Genomic DNA, 21,783 nt, shown 5'->3' with positions numbered 1-21,783 from the left:
AATATTTCCCCTTTTATTTTCTTCTGGCCAGTATTGAGAGGGAAAGTCTGAAAAACTAGGACGACGGTAACCACGGCAACGCGGGGTGTCGACGCCAGCATAGGTCAGGGGCGTCTAGACGCTTTGTATCGACCAGAGAAGCGTTAGTCTCTCTCGCCTGCTATCACTTTCATTCTCTATGTACTTCTCTTGGGAGTCCCGTTCCATATTGCTAATGGAACAGGAGCGAAGGACGAACTTGTACCTACCAACACAGCGACCGCGCACTGCCAGCTGGCGCTGTAATACTCTCGCTGTATTCCCGCCTTCTATCCCCTTCAATTAATAATTCAAACGTCCTTGGCCTCCAACCGTCAGCCCTCCGGCCACTGACCACCCCCAAGATGATCGGAGTTACCCCGCACGCACTTCCTATAAACAATACTTCAACTATTATATTTATTTCTATTTTTGCGTTTATTTTTTATTTGTTTTATCTACGCAAGTATCATGTTTACAAATAACTGCAAGGTCTGCATTCCTCTCTCACAGATAGTGAGTAGAGGGCCATAGCAACAGATTGTACAATAACGCAGCTATTACTGTAGTGAATCCCCTACAGATTCACCAACACTAACCTGAAAATTGGATGAATGAAAACGCCAAAAGTTTTCAAATTTTCTAAATTAAGTTTTTACCAGAACTAAATGGTTACCATCTTTCACAAGAACTGTGCGAACAGACCATTTATTGTTTAAGTTAATATCGCATCCAATTCTTGGGTTTCTTTCGAAATTCGCTTATCTATAAACTAAAAGTTGGAGGGCACACTCTTAGAGGCTTAATATCCATTTGAAGTCGAAACCTTCTTCCGGAGATATTGATGAAGTACTCGCAGGATCTATCATTTTAGATCTTCCATTAAATATCTTCGGAATAAAAACCTAATCACGCCAGTTAGCCTCATACCAACTTAGACCACTTTCTTACTTAGAAAGCGACTGCCATGGAATCTCTGCAATTGGCCAAATTGATTGCTTGACAGATACTGCGAACTATCATAGGCAAAGCCTCAGCAGAATCCGAGCCACTGGTTTAAAAATCCTGCATAAAAAACGACAATAATTTATTGAGGTATTTTTGCTAGATTCATTAATTATTTTACAATTTTTTAATATAAATTGTACCTTGATTTTCCACTTTTTTTCTACTTCAATATTTAATTTGGAAAATGCCAGTTCGAGGAATTTTAGATTCATTTTTCCTGGAAAAAAATATACAGTTGGAAATTTATCGCATCTGCTTTCTTTCGTTTTTTACCTTCATTGTATTTTTTTTAACATTTTCTTTAAACTAAACACGAAGATCATTTTTAAAACTTGATGAATATTTATCTTAAAAGGTTAGTATTCATAATTTAAGAAACTTTTAATTTCAGTGCAAAGTTAATTTGCTAAAACATTAATAGGAATTGTGTAAGGTTATTTGAAATAATTACTCAGGGTGAAGAAATATTATCAAATTAGGAGAAGTAAAACCTTGCGCATTAGACATTTTAAATTTATTGAAATGAAGATGTAGTTTAGCTGTGCGGATTACCCAGTGAGCAAAGTTATAGTTTACTGTGCTGATTACACAGTGAGCAAAGTTATATAGTTTACTATGCTGATTACCCACAGAGCAAAGTTGTAGTTTAGCCGTGCGGATTACCCAGTGAGCAAAGTTGTGAACCAAACACATAACTTATTGGATTTAATAAGGAAAATAAAAATAATTTGATTATTTGGCGGAATATGTTACTATAGAGATTTGAAGGGCACTGAAGATTATAGTTAGACAGGAGAACCTCGGTAGATGGGATGAATTTGTAAAGAATTGGTTAACAGACAGGAAGGTAACTAAGCAAAAGGATTTCCTCTGCTATTTGTGGCTTTAAAGAGTCCGGTAATTAAATGAACCAGTGAGGATTTGGATAATATGGATCGAGCTTACACTTTCGGCACGCACGTTGATATCTATTAAATTTGAATTTAGTAAAGATAGAAATCACCTGTTTTTCCAGGCGGGGCATATCGTCTAACTAGCAATTAGATGTCTTGGACGGAGGGCTGTAGCATCAGCTGATTATTTTTTTCAAACAAATAAAAAATAGCTCCACGCGGGATTCGAACTAGCGATCTCTCACTTACTAATCTACGCTTCATAACCACTAGACAAACGCCCATTCCATGTAAACTTAGATTACTTAGTTGTGTTTTCACAAAATCTATTCAGTTCCATTCGGCTAATTTATTTTCATAAGTATAAGAACAGAAATAGTTAATTATTTAAATAAAACCTGCGAAGAAACTTAACCTAATCTATACTGTTATGTACTTTACTGTAAATGCTATTATTGATTACAGGGTGAGCAATTTAGTGTGTCAGTATTAATTACTGTCTCGTTCCCTGACTAAGAGCAATTGTGATATTTATTTCTTATTTCAATTCTTTAGGTATTTTAATTGGAATTATCAGCTTCTTCTCAACGTGGAATTGTTATTTGTATCTAGTTTGAAAGTATTTTCTTACTTTCGTAAGGTTATAGTACTCGCCTTTGTGCATAGAAAACTATTCTATGGATTTAGATTTCTGAGACCGAACTCAGTATTACCGTTCAAAAATTTATTATTGATTTTTTTTTAAACATATAAAAAGCCTATACAGGGTGAACCAGTAAGTATTGTCCATAGGCCCACTGTGAAGTACATCTAAAGTGGAGTTCAAAGATGTATTGGCCAACTTCATATTTTCCACTATTCTTGAGTGACGTCAATTTAATTTTTTTTTTTCTAAAATCATTACTTTTTTCCTATAAAAATGTTATTACTCAGAAAGTTTTAGTCCGAATTCGATTCTGATGACACGGTTAGAAAGACAGATAAATTTTCTAAAAATTGATACCATTTCGAAGCATAAGTTATTCTCCAAACAGCCTCAATCTTCCTCCGGATGTTGGAAAAATAAAAGTAATCGACATTTTTAAGAAAACTCATTAGGCTCTTATGTGATCATTATCCGACCTAGGTGCTGGCACTTTTTATAAAAGTTTCCTTGTTTAATGGGCTTTCAAACGGTATATCATTTTCCAGGATTCCTTTTATCTTCATATGAGAAATTACGTTTGTTTTGCAAGAAAACGTGTTCACAAGTACTCAACAGTGTTAGTTATCAAGTTGTTTAATTCACTGAAAACTCTTTTAGATGGACCAGTATGCAATTTTAAAGTAGGCTGTCTTAAAATAAGGAAGTCAAAGGTTACAAATTGCACTTAAAAAAAAAAAAAAAAAATATTTGAGAAAATGTTAGGAAATATTTGAAACAAAGTGCTATTTTTATAAAAGAAAATTCATATAGTTTGCATTTACTCCAAATTACAATTTCACACACAACTACCCTGTTGAAAAAGAAAAGACTGAATAAACCTTAACAACCCTTTTTTTCTTTTTTTTGTGCAATTTGTAACCTTTGACTTCCTTATTTTAAGACAGCCTACTTTAAAATTGACTACTGGTCCATCTAAAAGAGTTTTCAGTGAATTAAACAACTTGATAACTAACACTGTTGAGTGCTTGTGAACACGTTTTCTTGTAAAACAAACGTAATTTCTCATACGAAGCATAAAAGGAATCCTGGAAAATGATATACCGTTTGAAAGCCCTTTAAACAAGGAAACTTTTATAAAAAGTGCCAGCACCTAGGTCGGATAATGATCACATAAGAGCCTAATGAGTTTTCTTAAAAATGTCGATTACTTTTATTTTTCCAACATCCGGAGGAAGATTTAGGCTGTTTGGAGAATAACTTATGCTTCGAAATGGAAATTTATCTGTCATTCTAACCGTGTCTTCAGAATCGAATTCGGACTAAAACTTTCTGAGTAATAACATTTTTATAGGAAAAAAGTAATGATTTTAGAAAAAAAACTTAAATTGACGTCACTCAAGAACAGAGGAAAATATGAAGTTGGCCAATACGTCATTGAACTCCACTTTAGATGTACTACACACAGTGGGCCTATGGACAATACTTACTGGTTCACCCTGTATATTCAATAATATTTTATTCTAATTTGTCATTTTTAATCAAAGTTTATTTTTGCATGATAACTTTTTCAAGAATTATCCATTTAGTAATAGTTTAATTGAAATATGTTTACTGGGGCGAATATCAAGTTACATCCCACCTTAACACAATGATGTCATATAGTAGCTGTTCAAATAAAGGAAGTGTTTAATATAGAGTTTGTGCTGCGGTGCCAAGTGAACTACGCGCACGGCCGCCGTAACTATCCTAAGCCAGTAGTAAACAATGCTTATCCCTTTACAGCCGACAGACCGTAAACAAAACCATTTGCACGGGAGGAAGAGACTGTGGCCCACTTGAATTTTGAATTGATCATTGAATTTAATATCCATTATTGTTTCCTTTAGTCAATTCTTCACGCAGTTTAGGATATTAGTTTACTTGAATAGTTTGCCGTACTCATCTTTACTTGCTTCCAGTTCTTTGCTAGTAATAGCAATCTTAAACTACCTACCAATTTTCATTTTTATTTTTTAATTTAATATTTTCATTTTACTTTGTTCTGTACTATATAAGTTTAAACAAAATTTTTACATTTATTTTATTTATTCAAGCTCCCACTGACAGAAAGCACCTTTTTAATTTACAATTTTGTTCTTTATTGTTCTTGCTACAAAAGTTGAGTTTATAAATAAATGCATTGAACTCCACCTGATGGGATCTCCCGAGGAGCTTTCTTTGAGTAGCATTATATGTCCTTAATTATCAATAATTTTTTGCCACCGCGATATTTTCATTTTTGAGTTATGCTAACACATACAGACAATATCAAAGTAAAAATAAACTAAGTTGATCTAAAATTTATATAAACTTTTTCAGTGACTGATAATTTGGAAGCTTGATATATTGATCTTCAGTTTAGAAAATGCTTCTTACTTTTCTATGAATGTCTTTCGGTAATTATTGTGAATAAGTGGAGTGAGTGCAAGTTCGTAGAAGAGGCTCTGTCGCGACGAATACCAGGGGGCGTTTCGTTGGCTAGGCGGAGTGCATGATTGTATAGTTTATTGTTTGTTCGTAGAATTATTGAAACAGCACTGGTTCAAAGTTCACCTTTTGTCTGACAGGGTACAACAGTGGACTGCGTTCTATTAGACCTATTAGGCTCCCTGACAGACGAATCCCTGCAACACCACTCCAGTCACAGATCTAGAAGAAATCTTGTAGTTTCCCAGGTGTTTGAATCATCCTTGAATACTGGCTTCGTTGTCATTTACGAGGTATATTGGCATTTACTCCTTCTCCCCACAATATCTGAAAAAGCTATCAGATTCTGACCCAATTTCTTCAGGAGCTTTCCCAATCGATAATGTCCGGCCAGGAAATCCGTTGTCAGTTTGTGGGATTTATCTTCGCTCAGAACGATGCTTACCCTAATCTGTTGAGGCTATAATCACCCAGAAAGTGCTTCTCAGATCAAAATAAGTTGGCTTCTTCCCTGTTCGGCTGTTTAAGAAAAAAATCCTGAAAAGTGTGCAGGTCTCATTGCGGTCTCAGCGCTTTGTAGCCCTATCAGGGCGTCGGCCTTCCTCATTACCTTCCTTGGGTGGCCGTGTTATCTCTACCTGGTTCATTGAGTTTTGAGGCATTCTCGGATGATCTTTGTGCCGTAAAAACTTTTTCTTTTTTTTTGTTACAAATTCATTTATTTTATGAAATTTATTATTTACTATTGTCACCTAAATCTCCTTAAATTTCCTAAAAGATAATTCAAAATGCATTTCACTTTCCTGCGGATGAAAGACCAAAAATAGTTCTCCGTTTGAAAATAAAATTAAAATAAAGCTTTTTTTTTTTTATTTTTCAATTTAAAATTTATCTGAAATTTGTATGCTAAATTTGAAATAATTTACAGTAAGTTGTTTCCCGTGTATTCCAATATTATCTCCCTCCTGGCGAGGTACAGGTTTCACGCAGTTCCTGGCTGAGATAGCAGGATAGCAAGTTTATTAAGGATATTATTGGCATAGCGTTGTGTGCTGCATGGTCGCACTGTTAGGGCGGGGAGTGGCGATAGATAGACGAGGTTGATGGTTACTATGACAACAGTCTTTTCCTCGTAGCTCAGTTTTCCTCATGGTTTGCCCTTCTTCCAGTTACTAAGCCCCTCCCTTTCACCTTTTCACCCCTGCAAGGTTACGGTCCTGTTGCTGGGCTACTAGTCATCACCCTGTCTCATTCTGGCTGTACGTTAGCTCGCTAAATCTCTCTCATTCTACCTCCCCAACACTTACATTTACAACTCTTGTCATAATGCACTAGATTTGTTTTACAAATTAATGATTATTTAATATTCATTTTAAATTGTCAGTAGGTTTTGTTTTCAGTCAGACTATTGTAGCTGCGAATGACAAAATTAATTTCAAGTATAAAGTGAATATAAAGAGTTTTATATAATGAATAAAATTCCCGAATGTACATATTGTGTGCAAATTACCTTTTTTTGTTCATCCAAATACTGAACACCCATACATACTACCATTAATGCTTGCCGTCCTCCTAAATCGGATTAGCTTGAGAATTAGAATAACTTGGAGGTTTTGTTTCTTGGATACCTCTTGTGGCAACAAGACAGCCAATTCGTTACCAACAGTATCTTTATGTAGCCACCCATATGAATTAAGTTGTTATGAGTTCTGTTACTCCGTCGAGCTATGATGTGCTGCACGAACAGACAGCTGTTACAAGCGTTACACAACGGGGTAGGCTACACACAGGTACCCATCCGTTAGCCGGGTAAGGCCAATTCGCAGCCGAGCCACTGCTACCTCCTCTCTTCTAATGGACCTTTATGCTGAATCCCAGGCGTGCAAAGAACCCATTACCACAATACATCTTACCTTTGCCGGCCTCACTTCTGACCACTCGGTTACGTGGCGCCTCCTCAAAACGGAAGGATATTCGTGAAAGACTCAAAATTTTGCACAATCGTAATGCGTTCTCTCTCTCTCTCTCTCGAATAGAGAAAATAGAACAAAAATTAGAATGAAGTGTCTCAAAATTGTCCTCAACATTGGCTTCCGGGAGCCGGGCCCCTACTGAACACTTCTGGTTGCTGACAACATTGACCATATTTAAACTGTCGAGGTTCCTGTGAATCTATTGGTGGAGCAACTGAACTGGTTCTTGGGTCCGCAGTCTAGGGCTCTACACTGTCAACAAATCCCTTCCCTTATAGAATATTTATTGATTTGGATGCACTATTTCTGATGTCTGTGAACTTCTCTTGTAAAGGTCTTTTATTAATCAATTTATTATCATTTTTCAGGTAAGTGAGCGTTTTCTGTTCAGGAATTAAAAACTACTTCGCCATGGTACGTACTATTTCTCATTTAAGAAGACATTTTTTTTTTTTTTTTCATCCATTAAATTCCTGCTGGTTGTGATTTTCAGCTTTTCTTAGTTTAAATTAAGAAAAATGTGTCCTTGAAATGTTGCTAATTTTGCGCAGGCTTTCTCAGTGGCCAATGATATCGTGACAATTTTAAAATTTATTTGTTACCACCAACCGTATAAAGCACTTAGAATGTTACAGTTTGGCCTTGAACCAGCACCGCCCAGCAACCCTTGATGTTTTTTTGATGGTGGTGGGGAATTTAATGCTGTGTGGAGGAGGGTGAAGGTTGCGAGGTGTTGTTGTGGTAGGAGAGTTGGTGATAAGGCTGGACTGGAGGTGGTTGGGGCAGAGATTGCGTGTGCTCGATAAGTGCGTGGGGGGCGGCTGGTGGGGATGTGATGGTGGTTAGCAGGAATGAGGCGGTCACAGTGTCCTTGATGTGGGGTAACTGACTGCAGCAAGGCCACCCTTGCAGACACTCTCTCCTTGACAGCTCACTCTCACTAGACCTCAGCCGACACCTCCCATAGCGCCGCCTCTCGAGTCTGCCACCTTACCAATCTGCCGCCGCCTCCCATAAACTCTTTTCCGGCTTCAACACTCTAATACATATACGAATGTCTTCATTAATAGAAATATCTGGCGTGAACGCATCTTTCTCTTACCTCATTATATGTAGCTTAAAATCATTAATTCATTACGTCCTATTTCACAGTAAGCACCATGGCGCTGTAAAGCTCCCTTATTTCTGCTACTCCCTGAAGGAATCAATTTCACTGTCAAGTTATAGTTTAAAAATAGTGGGAGCCATTTACTTGATAATCGCGAATAACTCAAAAATCGCATCAGTACTTTTGGTTTCGGCACCGAAGTGTCTGAATAACGAACAGGATTCGTGCTTTCTTTAATTTTCGTTCTTACAGACCATATCCAGCATTAGGGGGCCAAACGTCATTCATGGGCAAACGCCTTACTGGGAGTAGCCTCTGGGCCTGATGAGTTCCAGCAGCTAAGCGTCCTCATGCTTCTAATGTGCTTCCTCTCTGCATACATGACTAAACAATCTCAATTGCTTCCTTTCCAGTTATTATCCTACTTTAGCTCTCTTATTCTGAGTACATATATATATATATATATATATATATATATATATATATATGTGTGTGTGTGTGTGTGTGTGTGTGTGTGTGTGTGTGTGATTCCTCCATCCTGTAATAAAGTTTCGCGTTTTGTCTGTATGTTCGACATTTTTTAGAAATTAGAAGTACCAGTCGAACTAAACTTGAACTTGGGCCTCCATAAGGAAGTGAGATTGCATTTACACCAGGAGTGGGCCCCTAGGTCCCCTGTAGAAGGCAAGTCACATCAGCCCTGTTTCCTTCGTGAGCAGAAGTGAGAGAGGACATCCATGCTCAGTTCGGCTCCAAATGGTTGGGCGGTGCTATTTAAAATTAATTAAAAACTATTTCCGCGTAATAAAGATGAGCCGCGTTTTGTTATCACTATGGGCTAATTTATATGTTTTTATTTTAAATTTTCCCTCCAAATGAATAAAAACACCCTCAGCTATTTTCAGAGTAATTACAAACAGAATGCTTTCAATATTTGTGGAACTATTTCTGTTTGTCATTTTTAGTTTACTTTATTTAGAATTGGAAGAACTATGTTAGTATGGTAGTTAGTTACAAGGTTACATTCCTCTTTGCTAAAGGATGCGATACATCAGGAATGACCGTCGAACTGCCCGATTTAGCTTAATTATTACTTTCTCTTACAAGGGCAAGAGCAACTATTGTAATCGCAAAGAGAATCGATTTTCTGCCTCTAAAGGAATTTTTAGAAAACCAATCTTTCAACACAGTATATTAACCATTCATATGACCATCTCTGCACTCTAACTTGTGCTAGAAACTTCAAGATCGAAACATTTTAGGGAAGTTGTCGAGAAAACGGTGAGGTGGATTTCATCTAACCGCAGTGTTTCATAAATTGTTTAACTTCGTATGCTCATTATATACAAGTCTTTAAACATAAATAAGCAGCCTTATCACCTGTGCAATACATCACCTGCTAATGTGTTTATTAAAAAGTAAAAATTCCTCAGTCGGGGAAAAAAAAGGATTTGTACGGGCATTTTAAAAAACAAAGTTCCGCCTGAATGAACCATGGTTCAAGTGAAGAATATTGTCATTAAATTAACCTAGAGACCTAGAGAACAGTTCGAATTGTCCGGCTTGAGAAAGCTTGGAGCTGTTTTCATTTCATCCCCTAGTTACGAAGAGTGATAATAAGTTTGGCCAGCAGCTAGCTATTCCTTTTATGTATAAAACTATTTTGTTTGTTTGTTTGGGGTTTTGTAAGGTGCGCAACAACAAGGGTCCTTTGCACCTAAACTATACTGTAGAATAGACACTTTACTACACAGCCTAACCTACACCTAGTCAATTTGATCGATACAAACCTAACGGTTGGCCTAACTCCTATTTTCTTCTAACCTAACTAACTAATGTTGGGGTGGAGTACTCGATATTCCTCGCACCCCATAGAGATCTAACCTAAATTTAAAAAAAAAACCTATTTACACAAAATTTATATGTACACTCATATACTCATCTTATTAATTACATTCATCCTAATAAATACAATCATCCTAATCCTAAGAAATTAAAACTATTTTAAATTAACTTTAATGAGAGATCAATTGAAATTATTCTTGATTTCATAAAACATTGTCAAATTGAAATTATTAAAAGAAAAATCTCGCTAATGACAAAATGACAAGTAGAAACTGCCCCAGGTCACATGACTACGGCCTGGCGAGCTCATGTCAAAGCAAGATGAAACAAAACAAAACTAAATTAAATTAATTAAACAAAATAAAATTACAATTTGAACACAATCGGTTGAGCGGAAGCGCCACTTTACTGAATATATTTTCCGGTATTCAGTAATTTATTTTTTTGTCGTACCAGTTTCAACAAAAATTTTGTTACTTAAATTGCTGTAAGAGAGAGACATGTGAGTAATATTGATTTTTATTTTGGCACCGGTCTTACTTGAAATAAGTTGTTTTCATTTAAACAATTAGTGATTAAGAAATATTAGCAAATTGGCATATGTCTAATGATAATGATGTTGCGCAAAGGTGGTTTACAGATTCTGTTTATGAAAGATTCAAGGAAAATCTTTTTTCCGGTCTGAATTATTTTTGTATTGTCTCACGAATTTAATGTCGGAAGTTATTAAATTAAAAATTCTATCACTCTCATAAAATTTAACTAACCAAATGGTCGTTGGTAGAACTGTGTTTGTCACGCCTTTTTCTGTTTCATATTTAAATATTATTAAATTTTTCGTAAAATAGTCATTTTATAGTCTAAACAAGTAAAATTGTGTAAGATAGATAGATAGATAGATGGGACGGCACCGCAGCCACAGAAGACTTATTGTGCCAGCCCCTTCTTAGTTCTAGTAAGCGAACCCTCCCCACCTAAAGAGGTTGAGGACTTTCCCTACTAGTTCTTTTTGCGCTACTATCTTCTTCGGCCTCAGCGTTCCAAAGGTTTCATACCGCAAACTTTCGATTGCGTTGCAATCGAACAACAGGTGACAGGCCGTTTCCTCCTCTTCCTGACATAATCTGCACAACGGCTCCGAGCTGATAAGCCCCACCTTGCTCAGATGCTTCTTGAATCTACCGTGCCTCGTGAATAGGCCTGTAATCAGAGTAATCTGATTTCTGCCTAAACACAGGGTCTCTTTGGTTCTTTGCTTACACAGCCAAGGCATCATGGTCTTGCTGTGTTTGACCCCAGGACACATCACCCAGTTCTTTTCGTGCTCCCTCCAGATCCAATCTCGGAGAGCCGCACGAACCGAACCTCTGGTGATCCCCAGGACAGGCTCTGGACCGATGAAAAGAGTGTTAGCTCCATTCCTGGCCAGATGATCAGCTTTTTCATTCCCTTCAATACCTACACGACCCGGCACCCTTTCCAACCGAACTTTGTTGTCCCGCGCCAGTAGTTCTAGGGCCTTGCTGCATTCCCAAACCAGGGAAGAAGTCATTCTGAAGGATACAAGAGCCTTCAGTGCAGCCTGGCTGTCCGAAAAGATACGAATCTCCCTATTTCTAGGTTCCATCCGCAGGTTTTCCTCAGCACATATTTTAATAGCAAAAAACCTCGGCCTGGAAGACTGTGGCGTATCTCCCAAGAGATCTCTCAATGAGTACCTCGGGTTTAACCCCATACACTCCAGACCCAGTCCCACAGTCCATCTTGGAGCCATTGGTAAAAAAAAAAAAAAAATTGTGTAAAGTCTCACATTATGAAAAAATTGGAATAGGATATACCTTTTTAAATTTTAAAAAAATATTTTTTTATCCGTTAAAAATTTAATTTTCAAGGCCTTAAGTGGAAAAGGAAAATTTATGAACCATAATTTATGCCCATTATATGGTGCACGCAAAGAATTATTATTCCCTTTTGTGTGTATTTATTTGGGGAAACATTAGAGCTACACAATGTGGTAAACCATAGGATTACCTTCTCCCTTGCTCTAAATAGCGACATAACGTTAAAACTCTTTTACAAAAAGTAAAAAATATAAAAAGAAGTGAACAATGTATTTTGGCACGAATCACGAGGATATTTGTTTTTTTATCCGATATTTGATTGATCATATCTTGCTTTGTATAGTTTTATATCTCCTTTATTTATATTGTTCGCCATCACACATTGAACACCAAATTCTATTTATGTACATTTTGTTAGGCAATACGACTGTGATCTCACATACTGCTTACTACTATCTATGTATACTGGCTGTATACTCCGTTTTATATATCTTCAAAGTTAGTAATTGGCAGAGGGCTCCGTATAATTGAATAGGCTAAGGAACTTGGACTTCCGCAAATTGACCTTCAAGGGAACTCACACGACTTGCTCCTAGTATTAATCTCAAGCTTCTAATTCACTAATTTTCTTAACATTTCGAATGTTTGAGTCATATTTAATTAGTACCAACATTATAAGTTTTCAAGAATTGTCCAAATTAAATTAGATTCTTGTACGCCGACCTCTTAGGGACTACGCCACCGCGACCCAATGGATCTATTGTGGCTCCCACTACTCTAGAGCTCGCCCTCCAGACCTGTCCATTTAATCAGAATCTTAATTCTACGAGGGTCGTTTGTAAAGTCCGTGCAAAAATAAAAACTACTAAATTATTTGGGGTAAACCTTTTTTATTTTTCAACATAGTCTCCTTTTAGGCTTGTACACTTCGTCCAACGCTGCTCTAGTTTGTTGATCCCTTCCGAATAATAGGATTTGTCCAAGTCTGAAAAATAGCCATTCGTTTCTGCAATCACCTCCTCGTTTGAATAAAATCTTTTTCCCGCCAGCCATTTCTTCATATTGGGGAACAAATAGTAGTCCGAGGGAGCCAAGTCTGGAGAATAGGGGGGATGTGAAACGAGTTGGAACCCTATTTCCATTAATTTTGCGACCACAACTGCTGAGGTGTGAGCTGGTGCGTTGTGAGTGATGGAAAAGGACTTTTTTGTGGGCCAATCGTGGGCGTTTTTCTTGCAGCTCGGTTTTCAAACGGTCCAATAACGATAAATAATATGCACCTGTAATAGTTTTACCCTTTTCCAGATAGTCGATGAGGATTATTCCTTGCGAATCCCAAAAGACAGTTGCCATAATCTTTCCGGCCGAAGGAACGGTTTTCGCCTTTTTTGGCGCAGATTCCCCCTTGGTAGCCCATTGTTTAGATTGTTCTTTGGTCTCAGGAGTGTAGTGATGTATCCATGTTTCATCCACAGTGACGAAACGACGCTTAAAGTCCTGCGGATTCTTCTGGAACAGCTGCAAACCGTCCTTGCAACACTTCACACGATTTCGTTTTTGGTCAAGCGTGAGCAATCGCGGCACCCATCTTGCGGATAGCTTTGTCAAGTCCAAATGTTGATGCAATATATTATGTACACGTTCATTCGAGATGCCCACAGCACTAGCAATCTCACGCACCTTCACTCTTCTGTCATCCATCACCATATCATGGATTTTATCAATGATTTCTGGAGTAGTAACCTCAACAGGGCGTCCAGAACGTTCAGCGTCCCATATGGCCACTCCACTTCTCGCCTTGCTTCAGCACTAATTCCTTCACTTAACGCTCTTTCCGTGGTGATTACAAACCCTAAGCCAACTTTACACGTCAGGCTTCGCACTATAGCAGTCATATTTCATGACCATCACAATTTTATTGACGTCATATTTTGATAATATGACAATTTTGTTTAAACCTTTATTTTATTTTAAGACCTGTTTTTCTGTTTTCTATTTTTCAATTTAGTATTTATTTTTTCTTTTCTTTTGAGGTGCAATTTCTTTTTCAAGCTGCAATTCTCTCTGTAGAATATATATTTATAAAGTGTCGTTATATATATATTTTCATATTTCTACGTTAACCCTCCGGCAGAACAATTCCTTTTGCCGTAGATTGTTTTTTGTTATAAAATTATTTTTTTTTAATTTTAATAAAATATTATTATTGATACATCTAGTTTAATGAAAATCATAGGAACCGTTTTTGGGGGATATTCTAAGAAACTAGAAAATTGATTTAGTAAAATACATTCACCAAGTCATCGATTTTGACTAAAACTTATTGTAGCGGCTACTATGCAATTCAACTTTCTGCAAATTTTCTCTTGTTTGAATTACGGTGGGCACACCGACACACTAACACACACACAGATATGCACAGAGAGAGAGAGACCAATTTATAAAAACACTTTTTCGGACTCATTGAACATCAAAACGGATATTTTCGTTGAAAACTCAAAACTCAAAAATCTGTTTGTGCAATATCGCCTCATAGTAAAGTAAGAGCAAAAAAATAAGTCAATAGAAATTATTTTGGTTAAAAAATAAAAAAATACTGAGAACACCATACTTTAATTTTTGGTGGATAAAATTAGACTAGATTCTTAGAAAATATTAAATTATAACTAACATCTTAGAAACAAACTGACTTAGTAGTCGCGCAACTCAGGAAGTTAAATAGTTAGATAAAATCCAGAAGTTCCCGGCGTTAGCTAACAGACCGGAAAAGTTAAGAAATTAAGGATGCACTGAAGGACACACTTCCTGTGTGGAGTCAGTGGTGTAAGTTCAACTTGTTCAACATCTTCAAAGATAATATTAATAATTGACGTGAGGGCTCCACATAATTAAATAGGGTAAGAAAGTGGTGTTTGCAAGGTGACATTAAGACGGTTAATATTATATTGAAAGATATATAAGGTTGCGTACAGGTCTGCTAATAATAATATTTATCATTTATGATTGTCAGCCAGGAAGTGGCCGCACTGCTTGCATGCAACACTGTAATTTCCTTTTATTATCGTCTTTCTACTTCCTTCTACGGCCTGTTCTGGAAGTTAGTTCTTTATATTGTACTCTGTATGAGTTCTTTTAATGTTTAGGTCCTTCTGTGCCTTCCAATAATTGGTTCAAGATTTCTGCCTTTCAAGTCAAATTTCCTGTTCTTTTTTTTCACCAAAGAATCGATTTTAAGAAATAGAAACATACACTAATTTCAACCTCGAAACCGCAAAGTAGCTTACGATGATTGAAGTCCTTAGTAGTCTTAGTAGTATTGTTCAGGCTTCCTTGCAGGCATCCCTATCGTATCGCCTCACAGGTCTTGGCACCTTCGTTATTCGGTTAATTTGGAAATGCATTTTCTTTTCCCTTATTTATTGCTTCACAATCATTGCAATCAAGTGCAGTTTCCGAAATTCGTTGCATTACAGACATATTTTATTAAGACTATATTTTCTTTAACCTCTTTTTTGTTTTACCAAAAATATACTTTTTAAGGTCTTTTGAGTCAGAAAAAGTGCGTTTTAGAATATTTTTGGTGAGAGTGAATGTTTGTGCTTACAATATACCTCGAAAATGGTGAATCGCAGGAAGCTGAGAGTTTGGTTCCACCAGGAGACCTGACTGTTCTTTAGAGATCAAATCCCTCCACCGGAAGTGACACTTTGCTTATTACTTTAAAGTTACACAGTAAATGGATTGTTCACTTTTTGAGATTTTTATTTTTAAACATGGCTGCAACGATTTTGTCCAATCTTTATCACTTACTGTACTCCTACTTATTTATAACACATTTTCTGGCGAACAATATTAATGGAAATTGTGGTAATAGATAGTTTATAGTTTTATTATAAGTTAAATTTCAGTAAAATGTACGGAGATTTTGTACTCACCTAACTCTATTTGTGAAAACTAATGTTTAAACAAATAATTTATTATTATTATTTTATTATAATGTACGGTCTTGTGTCTATTCAATTAGCGCGGAAAACTCTAATATCCGTTAATAGCATTATTAGCATTTTGAATCATTGATACGTGGTTTCTTTAACTTTCGATTTTTCCTTAATAAGGTTATTGCTTCACAATTCTAATTATTTAAATAAATCTTATTATTGTAAACTAGATAGTAGTTATTGAGAACATTCAGGTCTTTGACTTTTAGTTTTCGCTTAAATTATCTGTTGAGGACTCCAGATCGGGAAACAATGGTATTTTTACTAAGTTCGTGATTTCTAAAGTACCCCTTGACTGAATCGAATTGACAGATTTCTGGAATTTCCTCGCAAAACGGTTTCCAACGATTTCATTTTAAACTTTGTTCAAGATATAGTTGAAACAGATGTAGTTGAGCTTTGGAAAATTCTATTAAAGGCACCTTCTGTAAAGGGGGACGATGAGACCTCCATTAGAAGTGCCATTACTGTTAATCGTGCTGGCTTTCATCTTTATAATGTTATTAAGAATCAAATTTGAGATTGAATTACCAATTTTTTAAAAAAAAGTCATTTTACTGCTGCGATTTATCAGAAGCAGCTTGCAGTTTTATTGTAAACATTGCAGGAAATCGGATAGTGATTAGAAACATACAAAATGTATCACTGTTCAATATTTTTGGTGACTGATTTCAACAGGATGAAAAAATAATCAGCCCATGAACAGACAAGACAGAAGACACACCTTTAAACCCTTTAACCAGTTAAGCGCGGAATTTAATTTTTAAAAAAAACCCACAGTGTGCGAAATTAAAATCAGTCAATGACGTGTATACACGTCGAACGCAGGGTAAAACAACCAAAAGTTTACAACGTCGTAATAGTCACTGCAAGCGACTTTTTCTGCAATCTCTGGGGGGGGCTTGAGATTACCAGAGCATTCTGTGCTCATTCAAAATCTTGCACCGCTTCGCGTATGTATTGCCTAGTTAACTATAGGGACGCAAGAGTTTTTACAAGGAAGAAAAGCGCTTTGAACTCTGTGCAAAATGAAATCATGCTCGTCCTGTGGTCTGAACCACTATCTAAGGTGAAAAACGGCATTGCACAAGGGTTGAGAGCTTTTCTATTTGTGTGCCTAATTCCCAATCTCTAATGCGGAGACCAAACATGTACCAACCACTTATCATTTGGCAGACTCCCTCCATCCCCCTCCGTATAAAATACTTGGCAGTTCTATTGGTAAGATAAAGGAAACATCCCACCAAATAATATTCTTATTGTATTTTATTAAAATTTCGAGTTTTTTTCGTTAATGGAAATTGTATATTTTTCACGACGAGTATATACGTCGAACGCACCGTAACAGAGATTTGGTTTGACGTGTATACACGTCAAACGCGCTTAACTGGTTAATAATGTAAAATATTACATTGTAAATTAGCCCTAAAGATGACCTAGTCCCTAGGTCGAAAGTTCGGCATAATAAAAATATATTATGACTTAAACTGGCAGTTATTTTTTTCATCCTATTGAAAATGTATCACTTTTATTTGAAACATTCTTCTTGGATAATTCATTTAGATTATTTTCCATGGATGGAGTGATGAAATGGATTTCTTTTAAAGTGTCATTTTTATTGAATTGTCGAACCTATCACTGGTGTGCTGCTGATGATGGTGCACTCCATGGATTGTTCTCTTTTTGAGATCATCTCAAAAGTGGCTGCGGGGATTATCTGCAAACTTCGTACATGAAAAGTAAAGTAATGCCTATTTTTTCAGGTGGGGCTTAACGTCCTGCTACCAATTAGGTGTAGTGGACGGAGGCGACTAGCAAACATACTTTACTGTAAATTTCTTTTATTAACCATTAAATAAAATCCAAGGCCTAAGACCGGGGAATCGAACCCAGTACCACCATACATATTAGCTTCGCAGGTCTCGCCTCTAACCGCTCGGCTATCGTGGCGCCCTACATACTTCGTACATGCAATGCATACATTTAAATTGTTATGTGTGTAAAGGATTGAATATAAATGTTTTTGTTTGAAGAAATTTTGTTAGTTGGAACCTTGTAGTTACAGATAGTCTAGTGAGTCTTTTAAGGCTATGATTCTTCTTTATAGTTTACTGTTGCGTTTAAAATTTTGAGAAATTAAATAGATAATTTATATTTTTGATTTATAGATATTGAAAATGGAGTTCTTTTTAAAACATTTGGCGCTGCTATTGCACATGTCACTTATCATCACTCTTTAAATTAATTAAAAATAATGATTACTCATACTGAATTGGCAAATTCAAATGGAATGGTTGAAGAACCAAATTAGTTGAGATAGCTAATTTTATAAAAAAGCTGCAATGCATTGAAACACTTAATTTTAAATAAACAACAAATTTAATTTGCGCTAATGTTTAGCAGAAAATTCATTATATTTTATGTTATCTGCAGAATACGGAGGTTTTACAAACAAACAAGCGCAGTTAAATTCCCTACTAACTCCTACAATAATAATTGTGTGTGAAGAAGTTCGAACAGACGGACGCACGTGCCGCTACTCACAGAGATAGTTGATGATCAGGTGTCCTTGAGATATAGTTACTATGGCCAGTCATGCTTCAAGCTACTTCCTTTCCTAACCGTCCTCTACTTCCGGGACAAGACCTAGATTTTTCTCACTTCTTCTTTCTATTCTTCTAATATTTTTCTTTTGTCTGGTTTTTATTGTTTTAAGAGAACAATTTTTGTTTTGTACATGCTTGCCTTTTTTTTTTTTTAATCATATTTTTCCACCTAAAGTAATATAAATATATATACATTATTTTTCATATCTTTGTTGTAAAATATATATAATACATAATATACAATACTCATCTTTATTATTGTAAAAAAATTGTAATAAAAGCGAGAGTAAAATCCTCAAAATTACTTTTGTGTAGGCTAGTGATGTTTACAGGTTTTTAAACTAAAAAATGACTCTTACGTCAATTAAAAATACCATTCATCAAAACTGTATGCCTTAAATAACTAGAGTAAAATAATGTTTTGTTCCCAAGAGCCCTGTAAATTGTACTTCCGTCGTAACATTTTCTTTAAAGTTTTTTTTTTTTTTCTTTTAATTTATTCCGAAAGTAACACCAGCGCAAGATGCACTGTTAGCAACAGTGACAGAAATATTGACACTACTACTCACTCACTAACTGAGAGGAGAAGTTACCCAGCGGTAACACTCTGTAATTGTTCTGTAAGATTAACTACACTCTTCAAAAGAGAGGAAATCGCGAGGTCAGTGCCGTTTTAATCGCCTAGGAGGAGGACAATCTGTAAGTTCTGAAGAAAGTTTCAATAGTGAGTTATAGCAATCTGGACTTACAAAATCTGGAATTTCTAAGTGGATGGTTAAATTTGAAACATGGAGCGCTAACGACAATGCGGAGATTGAATTCTTTGGAGATTAGAGGGTTTCTTTGTATCCCACAGTTCAATACCGTTCGACCAGGTATTGACTTTGAACACAGTGTGCTAATTTGCCCATACATAGTTCTACAATTTTTTTTGCAAAGGAGTTTTCTAGAAAAATTTGAATTATTTAGTTCTTTGCGAGAGAGGTGATTATTATTTGACTTGTTTTATTTCTCTTTCAATTTAATATCATTTAATAATCAAATAAATGGAAGTGAGTCTTTTAATTTCCAAATTCACTGCGAAACCACGCTGCGAACTTAATGAATTTATTGCTATTTCATTCTAATTTAGTATTTCCCTCTGCTCGGTAGAATTGATTCACTAGATTCATCTTTGTCCCAATAAAAATACTTTAAATACTCAATTTAAGATTTAATTTGGTTTTAAAATATACAAACTGAACAACAAGCTCGTTTGAAAAAGTCTGATGTGTATACACACCTTTTAATTTCCAAATTGTACAGTAAAATCACGAGGAGACTTGATTTGATTGCTGCAATTAGGAAATCCAAATTATTTATTACAATTTATAACCTGCTACAATTTGGAGGTTACCTTCCGAAAGAAAAAAGAATGGTTCTGAGTGTATTTCTAAAATATCCCAAACACGAAAAAATAGCACAAAGATGAAATTTAATAATTTAGTTTGACTAGATTTTTCCATTACGATCTGACAGTGACTTAGCGATCCGTGGAAAGAATTCTGGATGAGGAAATCCGATGACGTGGATAGCCTAGCCTCACATGCTTCAGATAATCAATAAATGTTACAGTAAATTTTGCTCTTTTTCCTGCCTAACTTTCTCATTCTTCTTCTCGGCGATTTACAAAAACATCTTTACAATTTTTTGGTTTATCTGATATTCCAGTCCTACTTTTCTTGCCCAATGATTTAATAATAAGTTTCAACGAATTTTACGAAATTGTAAATGGTGCCATTTATAACTCAGGTTAAAGTTCTTTCAGTTTTTCTACTCGGAATGTGTATTTTTGAATAAATGCTTCAGAAACAAATGAATTCGTAGTCCATTTGCAGTTCGTAATTCGTAGTTGACCCTACTGGCGGTCTTAATGGTCAAATTTTTGTCTTTGTTTGCAATATTTATTGTGTGAATGGTACATGAAGTTTATTATTTACTTCTTGCAGTTTTCTGAAACATAAATATAAATTATAAAGGTTTTCTTTTGATATTAATTTAATCCGTTTATATTTCCTTGCGCATGTAACCTTGCTCAGTGGCAATATCGTAACCAATGAAGGCCTCTTGAGGTGCGATTATTGCTAGTTGAAAACTTTTAAAGGCGCCACGGTAGCCGAGCGGTTAGAGGCGAGACCAGTAAAACTAATATGTATTGTGGTAATGGATTCGAATCCCGGTCTAGGCCTTGGATTTTATTTAAAGGTTAATAAAAGAAATTTACAGTAAAGTATGTTTGCTAGTCGCCTCCGTCCAAGACACTTAATTAGTAGTTGGACGTAAAGCCGGCCTGAGAAAATAACCAATTACTTTACTATTTTTAACTTACTTTTTAATCCGTTATATTTCTGTGGTGTAAAGCTGTAAGTTTTATTTTCAAATAAAGACTTTTTCTGCTTCTTCTTCTTCTTCGTCGTAATTTTTCGTGACGTTGTCTTTAAATTTGTGACGTGAATTTTTCTTTAAATAAAAACAATGTTTAGTTCAATACATATGCACACCATTTAAAATAATTCTTTTTATTCACGACTAACCTTGATGGATTTAATGTAATTCAGGAAGGCTCAGTTTTGTATAATATAGCGGAAAATTGGGGCTCTTGGAGGAAATCCCCTTCTCTGCGTCATCCCACTTGGCCTTCTTCAGGATAGACTGAAGTATATCTAACGCGGTTTTGAACAAAAAACCAATTCGGATAAAATGGGTAAAACTAAAAAATGCATTCAATATGGCTGCTCTTTCAGTTTTTGGATGTTTCAGACACTTTTCCTTTACATTAAGTCACTTTCTATTGTGCATCCATTTGGTTCACCATTTGCTCGCACCAACTCACGTCACCAACAAGTGCCCATTCCCTAGAAACTGGTATTCTCGCAACTCCTGGAAATGTAATTTATGTGATTGCTATATATGTAAGTAACAAATAGCTTAAATTAAAATGGAGGTTTCTCTATTTTTACTTTTCACCTCTGCCCTTAGAAAGGAGTTGCCTAATTCTCTTAATGAAAAGGTTCTTCCCGGAATTAAATCCTTGGAGGTCCCGTATCGCGAATCAAAAAGTATCGAATGAGAAAGAAAAGTTTGTGTGTCGCACAAAACGTGATATTTAATTATTTTTCATTTCAGTTTTCCGCGATGTTCCGGAGAATTGTCTTTGACCGCAGCACATCGAGTACTCTAAGGTCTGTTACTTTTATTTGAAACGATTTCCTAAGAAAAGGGAGTTCGTGGATGGCCATGTCTCGTCACTGAAATTGACTTGAATTATTAACAAATTGAATTGTTAATTGAAATTAACTATATGATAGTTATAAGGCTTTAATAGAATTTCTTAGATTATTC

General features: G+C 35.8%; 1 protein-coding gene and 1 pseudogene across 6 annotated transcripts in view; both read left to right on the top strand.

The window, feature by feature from the left end:
- Eip74EF (Ecdysone-induced protein E74) overlaps positions 1–21,783 on the top strand; it is a 539,076-nt gene that overhangs the window by 216,383 nt on the left and 300,910 nt on the right. The gene's annotated exons all lie outside the window — the stretch shown is intronic.
- Positions 20,469–20,618, top strand: LOC141446427 (U4 spliceosomal RNA; annotated as a pseudogene).

The sequence above is a fragment of the Rhodnius prolixus genome, unplaced genomic scaffold, assembly GCF_049639745.1.
Source record: "Rhodnius prolixus isolate KJV_2025 unplaced genomic scaffold, Rpr scaffold_1, whole genome shotgun sequence".
Lineage (NCBI taxonomy): Eukaryota > Metazoa > Arthropoda > Insecta > Hemiptera > Reduviidae > Rhodnius > Rhodnius prolixus.
Note: the sequence above shows the minus strand (reverse complement) of the source record. Positions and strands in the feature narration are given on the sequence as shown.